The 8,361-nt window shown below is 44.6% G+C and overlaps 1 long non-coding RNA gene across 1 annotated transcript; it reads left to right on the forward strand.

Moving 5' to 3' along the window:
- The first annotated feature begins 237 nt into the window (after positions 1-237).
- On the forward strand, positions 238-8,128 carry LOC139045344 (uncharacterized). Its single transcript, XR_011503539.1, has 3 exons — positions 238-467; positions 1,077-1,154; positions 7,100-8,128. It is a non-coding gene; the product is annotated as an uncharacterized lncRNA (long non-coding RNA).
- Positions 8,129-8,361: the final 233 nt, after the last annotated feature.

The following is an 8,361-nucleotide window of genomic DNA, read 5'->3' on the forward strand; positions in this document are numbered from 1 at the left end:
CTGGAAGAGATCAGAGCATCTTCTAAACACCAGAATCAAACTGACCCTCCGTTCACCACATGCTTTCAGTAGCTAGTACTACGTATTTCTGGATGTGCCTTTGAAACCATTGCCCAACATACCTCAGAGTGACAGAGGTGGCCTGTTTTAAAGGAAATTGTCTTTGTCCCTGACCAATGCCACCCCAAACACACACACCGCCCTTGAAAAATTTAGCTATGCCCTAAAAGGTCTCTTGAGGACAACATGGTATCCGCTTTATTAAGCACGCAACTTGAAATAGAAAGTCAAACATTCTTTTCCTCCCACAGACTTGTCTACACGTCCTCAGGCTGGAGAGAACATCAAGGAGGGAATTTTATGACTGCAAATCGGTCTTTCCAAAATAATATTCCTAATGACAGCTACTGTTTACGGAGTGCTTCCTCTGCGTGCCGGGCCTGCACTTGCTGAGCACCGTGCATCCGGTGAGTGGACATCGAATGCTGACTCCCAGTGTAGTGTAGTAAAAACATGGGCTCTAGAATCAGGCTGTGTGGATTTGAATCTACTCCACCACTACTAGCTGTGTGACATTGTCTAAGTTACTTAACTTCTCTGCCACAGTTTTCTCATCTGGAAAATGGGGTGGATAAAGTTGCCTAATTCATGCGGTTGCTGTGAAAGTTGCATGTGTTAGTATATGTAAAGTTTTTAAGTCAATGCCTGGCATTTGGTAAATCCAATAGAAGGGTTTGCAAGTGGTATTTCTTCCCAACATCTACTTCTCCTCTCTCCCAATGCCCGGGTATAAGGAATGGCCCCAGCCTCCACCATTCACTCGATAATTAGCCCAAGCTAATGCTCCTCAACTTTTTTTTCATAAACCAAGTTCATGAAATAAATTTTGTATTGCAACTAAGTACACTCACAAATACATATAAAACTTAAGCAAAAGTTTCATGAAACGTTACTTACTTTTATCATATGCAACATGCTCTGGGATTCTTTATTCACTACTGTTCCATTTTGTTTCTTTCCTTTGTGGTTTTCAAGATAGCCATAATCAACTAAATTTACTTCATGCTTACCAACAGGTTGCTGTGGATGGTCTGAAGAAAACCACTGATGTAAGATAATCATCATTCATTAAATTCTAACCCCACCCCTATGAGGTAGGTACTACCTTGATGTACATTTGACAAATAAGGAAACTTAGGCACAGAGAGGTGAAGTAACTTACACAAGGTCACACAACTTTCCAGGAATTCACAGAGGCACCCAGGGTGATGGTTCCTGGTTCAGAAGCGGGCATTGGCCTAAGCTAGCCCCACTGAAGTGGATATGGACAAGGACATGTGGACAGTGACATTCATGCTGCAAACATGGGTGGAGTAGGTCTGGGGGAAGCTGCCACGTAGATGGCAGACTAGAGACTGACAAAGCCTGCTCCTTGATGAGATGGTTCCACCCTGAAGCTACTCCACTCTCGGTTGCCTCTTTTACAACCTAGTAAATTCCCTGTTTTCACCACTTGGGGCTGGGTTTTCCGTTACTTGCAGACAAAACTGTCTGTATATCCTAACTGATATGTTGCCTTGTTGTACCCCAATAACAGTTACATGAGGTAAGAATATCATCACAATTTTGGAGAAAATGAAGCTCATTAAATTTACCAGAGGAGTCCTGGCTAGTAGATGGTGGAGCCAAGATTCAAACCAAGGTCTCTCTGACTTCCAGACACTATACCCACCGTAGAAGGCATACTAAATTATAAGGACAAAGTACGGGGATGATATACGCTGTCTTTCTCCAAAGAAAGCCGTCATCATCGCTTGCACCCCCTTTGCCACCCAAGCACACCATCTGTACTCTCTCCAGTGCTCTTACCCCCTTTCACTTTATCTCACAGTTATTTATGTTCGTGTCATAGGTTCTCCTCTGGACGCCATGCTCTTAGAGGATGGGGCAAGGTGACACAGCTTTACAGCTCTGTTCCTTGCCCAGTGAAAGCACACAAGAAATACACGAGGAATTGATTGTCCTTGAATCACTCTTTGTCCCATTTAGAAGTAGCAGGGAGGGAGGAGAAAATGCTGCAACATTTAGTGTCAAGTTGTATACAAATTTCACCCAACGTGGCTCTGTCTCAGGTGTGTGCTGTGTGCTGGTGCACCTTGCTGTTTCTTGTAAGTGTCTCGGTCAGACCGGCAAAAAGGCGAGAGCAAGATGGGTGGGATCACTTTAAAAACAGATAAAATATTGGCACTGCTGTTGATACAGGGACCAGACCGGCTAAATCTGGCCCCTGGGAGTTTTTAGGTCTGATCTAATCCTCATCCTTAAAGCCAAACTCACATCCACTTTGGACTGTGGCCTGGCTCTGAGTGCATTTTAAATCCCAGGACCAATGGCTTTGCCAATATTTTATGTGTTCCCTGGGTAACTCTTGGAGCACGGCTGCATTCACGAAGCAAACAGCTTTGACCATGGCATTTACCACTTATGATCCCTCAGTGGCTTCCTTGCCTACCAGATTTGGTATAAACTCTTGGAACGCATTCAAGGTGCTCCACGACACAACCCACGCTTTCAGTCTTAACTTATATGTGTCCTCTACCCTTGGCCAAGCGACCTGGTCACAGTTGCCCCAAATCTTCCCTGCACTGTCCTACTTCCTGCCCAGGTCACTGCCCAGGTCCCATTTGTGCTGCTGCCTCTGCTTACGTGCCTTTGCAGCCACGCTGTCTGTTGTGACCACATCCTTTCTGGAAGGCTCAGCTCCAAGACGCCCCTCTCTTATGAAGTCTTCACCTCTCCTGGATGCGCTCTCTCCCTGTATTGAACTCTCATAGCATTTTGCTCATACTTCTCAGAGCAGCTGTTACAACTATTTGGAGACTGGCTTCTACCAACCCATTAAAATGTAATATTTTATTATTATTGCTAACACTTACTGAGGACTCCAAATGTCAGGCATTGTGCTAAGTGCTTTCTATACATTAACTCATCTAATCCTCACTATATCCTATGAAGGCAGTAAAAACGGAGATAATATTAACCTACCTTATGGGGTTATTGTGAGGATTGAATAGGAATACATGAAAAGCTCTTACAACTGAGCTCATCGTGAGCCCGGCACATGGTAAGTGCTCAATACACGTTTGTTATCACCATCATCATCACCATTATCACCACCATCATTGCCGATATCATCATCATCACCATTGACATCATCCTCATCACCACTATCAAATCCATTTTACAGATAAGGAAACTGTGTCTTAAAGCAGTTTGCATATGGCTATATCACTGATACAACATGGAACTTGTGTACTGTGTTAATCACTGCCTTACGCTGCATTTTAATGTAAATTGCTTTAGGATTGACATTATATGAACACACCTTTATACCTGTTCAGAGTTTAGCACAGAGTCTTACCCAGAAGAAGCCTATAAGTATATGATGAAATGAATGGATTACATCTGAAACCATCAAGAATTTCATGATCTTTCTAGGTGGGTTCCACCAGCAGCCATTGAATAGAGTCTATTTTCCTAGATGAGGCAAACATTTGCACACCCAGTATAAGCTTTTCTGAATATAGGCTTGTTTCCTATTCTTCCACCCTTTCCAATGAAGCACTTTCTTAAGCTATTAAAAATGCCCTCTTACAATGTGGAACGTAAATAAATCCAACTATTTTCACAGTTTTAATGTGAGCAGAACATGTTGCTAATGGCCCAAACGCCAAAGCCATCCTGCCCGGGCTCATGCAACATGAGGTGAAAGGATGTTAACCACATTATTCATGCCCATGCTTCTCCCCATCACCCTTATTTTTGTAGTTTCAGTCCAGGCTGCTCATGTTTGTTTATGTTGCCATAAATTAAAGGACACGCTTTTTACACGTCCTGAATCCATTTCACTCAGGATGGCAGAGTAAGGGAAAAGTGGTTTCCCATAACCCTCTTAAATATCCCAGTGTGAAATTGCATCAAGGAGCATGCTTCCCAGCCAGGCACTCTGGTACCTGGACGGGAGCATGGCCGCCTGAAAGTAATGCGCCATGCCCAGCGAGCTGCCCATCGGGCCAGAGCTGGAGGGGCGATCATTTTCACCCACGCATGAGCTGCAGCCTCTCGCCCCAGGCGACGGTGTGCCTCTTAGTTAACCATGAAAATCGCTCACATATGTCTCCTGGTCTCTTACATGGCTTGATTTGACCACGGTATTTCAATTTGTTTCACCAACATTTGCAGAGCGACCTATGACTTCATCCAAAGTCCCAAATAGTCCCCCTGTGCAAGCCTCCACACGGAGACCCCTAGTCAGATACAATTGCTGAATCTTGAATATCCAGGATCCCACCCATCCTGACTTGGCTCCTGCTGTGATGAAAACAGGTCAGACACAGGGCTCTTAGCCACACCAGGAAAACTGCAGAGACTGAGCTGCCTGTCAGGGAGGAGAGGCCAAAGGTTAGCACCTGACGATGAAAAAAAACCCACTCTCCTTACAGATCTGTGTGTTTTGTTCAACACGGTGATTACAAAAGCAACAGGCATACAATGCACACATTCGCTTCCAACTCATAAAAAGGAAAATATCGTGGGGCCTCCCTGGTGCTGTAGTGGTTAAGTTCGCACGCTCTGCCTGGGGTTTGCCAGTTTGGATCCCAGGAGCAGACCTATGCACTGCTTATCAAGCCATGCTGTGGCAGGTGTCCCACATATAAAATAGAGGAAGCGGACACAGATGTTAACTTGGGGCCACTCTTCCTCAGCAAAAGGAGGAGGATTGGTGGCAGATGTTAGCTCAAGGCCAATCTTCCTCAAAAAAAAAAAAGTAAAATATTGTGCCTTTCTATATTTCATTCCTGTGACAACTCCTCATCTTCATAGCAATCTGATGGCCCTGGTGCTATTGTCTCTACTTTATAAATAAGCACATTGAAACTCAGGAAGTTGAAGAGTTACGTGTCTAAGGTTATTCAGCCAATTGATGATAAATTCAGGACTCAAAAGACAGTGATGTGATTGGACCAGGTCCTGTGTTATGTGTGAGGGGAAGAGATGCTCTGGCAGTAGTCCTCAACACTGGTCACATGAGAATCACCCAGACGTCTTTTAAAAACAACACTCCCCTGGCCAACTGCATCAGAATCACTGGGGAAAAGGGCTCAGATTTGGGTATTGTATTAGTCAGGATTCTCCAGAGAAAACAAACCAATAGGATGTATATATAAAGAGAGAGATTTATTTTAGGAAATAAATGGAGGCTGGCAAGTCCAACATCCACAGGGTGGGCCGTCAGGTTGGAGAACCAGGAAGAGCCAATGTTTCCATTGACGTCCAAAGGCCATCTGCTGGCCAAATCCTCTCTTGCTTAGAGGAGGTCAGTCTTTTGTTCTAGCCAGGCCTTCAACTTATTTGATGAGGCCCACCCATACTATGGAGGGCAACATGCTCTACTCAAAGTCCATCTATTTAAGTGTCAAACTCATCCAGAAACACCTTCACAGAAGGATCCAGAACATCTGGACACAATGACCCAACCAGGTTGACACATAAAATTAACCATCACGGGTTGTTTTAAAGCCCCACAGTTACTTCTTCTGGATAGCCAGGGTGGAGAACCGTTAATCTGCCATTCCACATACTCACAACTGCCTACAGCCTCTTCAGAGCCAAACGCTGGCCCACCGCTAATAAATGGTCCAAGACAGAGAGAGATGGGTCTCGTCTAAAGCAGGTACCGCTTCTTTCCGGGAAAGTTGCAGGGCGGTTTTGTAGGTACAAAGGTAGGTACAGCCAAGAGGTGCATTCGCAGATTGACTAGAAGGCAGGCAGAGCGATCACATCATGCACAGACCACTTTGGCTGCAGGTTCCAAATGGTTTCTGGGGAACGGCCAGTGTTTACTGTATTTATTCTCTTCTCAAGCGCTCTCATGGCAGAATTCCCTATCTTGGAGAGAAGGTTTAGCTTTTAAAACTTAGGAAAAGCCAGAATGAAATGGTTCATTTGCACCTGACCTATGGCTTGACAAGAGATACTGGAGGCTTGTGTTGAAGACAATAAATCTTACCCAGATGGCAGGAAAATTTGTAGCCAGAGCTGGGCAAAGCATTTTCTATGGCAGTGAATTCAGAAAAGCTGATAGTACTGGCTGATAATATATTTGCAAAATTTATAAGGCCTCCCCTTTTGCTGGTTGGCTAAAAAAGTTTGAAAGCTTGAAGCATCACGAGGTAGTACTCCTCTTGGGTTTCGTTTAGTTTTTGTGGTTTTTTTAAGGTATGCTTTTTTTGGTGAGGAAGATTGGCCCTAAGCTAACATCTGTTGCCAATCTTCCTCTTTTTTTGTTTTTTCTCCCCAAAGCCCCAGTATATAGTTGTATATCCTAGCTGTAGGTCATTCTTGTGCTTCTGTGTGGGACACCACCACAGCATGGCCTAATGTGTGGTGTGTAGGTCTGTACCCAGGATCCGAACTGGCAAACACCAGGCCACCGAAGTGGAGTGTGTGAACTTAACCACTATGCCACCAGGCTGGCCCCTATTTTAAGTATCAAAACTTTGGTATTTTTGTGATGTGTTGTTTTGAAAACATTTAGATGCATTTTATACGTGTTTAATTAACATACTCAGGATAAGGTGAGTGCTTACCTGTGGACTTCAGACCAGCAATATCATTTGCTGGAGGATGGGACCTCAGGGCCAGGACCCCTGGGGAGTACAGAGTGCCTCCTGAGAACCCAGGCCTGCCTTCCAGGTCCCACATCCCTCTCAGCCAGCCCCCAGGAACTGCCCCAAAGGCTCAGGGACAACTGCTGAGTGGACAAAGGCAGCCTTTGACCCCTCCCCTCCCTGCAGATATCCTTCTCTTCCCATCTCTTCTTCTGGCTCAGCCTTCTTTCTGCTCAGTTCAGCTTTTAACAAATCAGATCTTGGTTGAACTCTCTTGAGGCTACTGTGAGCTGCAGGTCGACCAGTTGCCTCTGCCAATAACAGTGGTTTTCCTGCTCCCGTGTCTGAGCGTCGGCTATCTGCTGGCTAATCTAGGTTGGCCCTGACTGGATGACTCAGTTTTTTTCACTTATCTCTTTTCCCTGCAGGCAACTCAAACGTGTTCTTCTCAAGACAGTGGCAGAGTGCAAGAGCGCGAGTGGGAATAAGCAAGTGCCTTTCAAGCCTGTTTGCATCATGTCTGCTCACACCCAGTTGTCCCAATAAGTCAGATGTCTGGGCCCCTTCTAGGGCACCACAAGGTTACAGGACAAGGGCAGTTAATGCAATCAACCTACTGTAGCTCTCAGAAACTGGGGCAGCAGAGGATGCCTGGGAAAGCCCTATCATTTGTTCTAGTCCACCCAGAAGTCTGCCTTGTCCAAGGATAGCATATCCATCCGTCCATCTATTCAAACATTTGTGGGGACTGACTTTAGCCTAACAGCTTCAGAGGACATGGGAACAGAAAGAATTGGGTCCTACTCTAAGGGAGCTTAAGATACAATAGGCATGAACCCAAAAAATGTCAGCATAATGGGACCTTGAGAAAGGCCAAAGAATTACCAACAAATTGTTACATGGCTGAGATTGCCAAATATTGTGGTCTGCAGAAGGATCTAGGCCCATTGTGGATTTTTCAGAAATCTAAGGTAAAATGAGCCCAAAAAAGCCAATGTAGACAGATTTGTTTGTAAGGTTAAATTTGTTCTATTTCAAAAACCATTGTTTATTCTGAAAATGTCCTTCCTACATTTGAAATTAACATGTTGACTTTTATAAAATTAAAAGAAAATAGTTGTGTTTTTTTTGAGGAAGATTAGCCCTGAGCTAACATCTGCCACCAATCCTCCTCTTTCTTTCTTTCTTTCTTTCTTTTTTTTTCTGAGGAAGATTGGCCCTGAGATAACATTCATGCCCATCTTCCTTTATTTTATATGTGGGATGCCTGTCGCAGCATGGCTTGATAAGCAATGCGTAGGTCCACACCCAGGATCCAAACCGGTGAACCCCAGGCCACTGAAGCGGAGCGTGCAAACTTAACTGCTGCACCACTGGACAAGCCCCCAAAATAGTTTTATTTGTGGCTTTTTAAAATATCCTTACCTAGTAGAATAAAAGTTGTCAATCTAAAATCTATCCTTCCCAAATCCCCACGTTTTTTTTTTTTTTTTTTTTCTTTTACCCCAAAGGTCTGGGCACCACAGTTGGAGCAGGGAGAGGACATTTCCAACTGTGTTACTTCATGGAGAAAGTCATCTGAGATGGGCCTTAGAAGATGGGCTGGGTTTCCGTTTCCAAGATATGACAGTGAAGCAGATGAACCCAAGAGAGGGTGCAAGCTGGAGAGAAAGACCAGGGCATTCCACCC

Source organism: Equus asinus, chromosome 1 (assembly GCF_041296235.1).
Source record: "Equus asinus isolate D_3611 breed Donkey chromosome 1, EquAss-T2T_v2, whole genome shotgun sequence".
NCBI classification, from domain to species: Eukaryota; Metazoa; Chordata; class Mammalia; order Perissodactyla; family Equidae; genus Equus; species Equus asinus.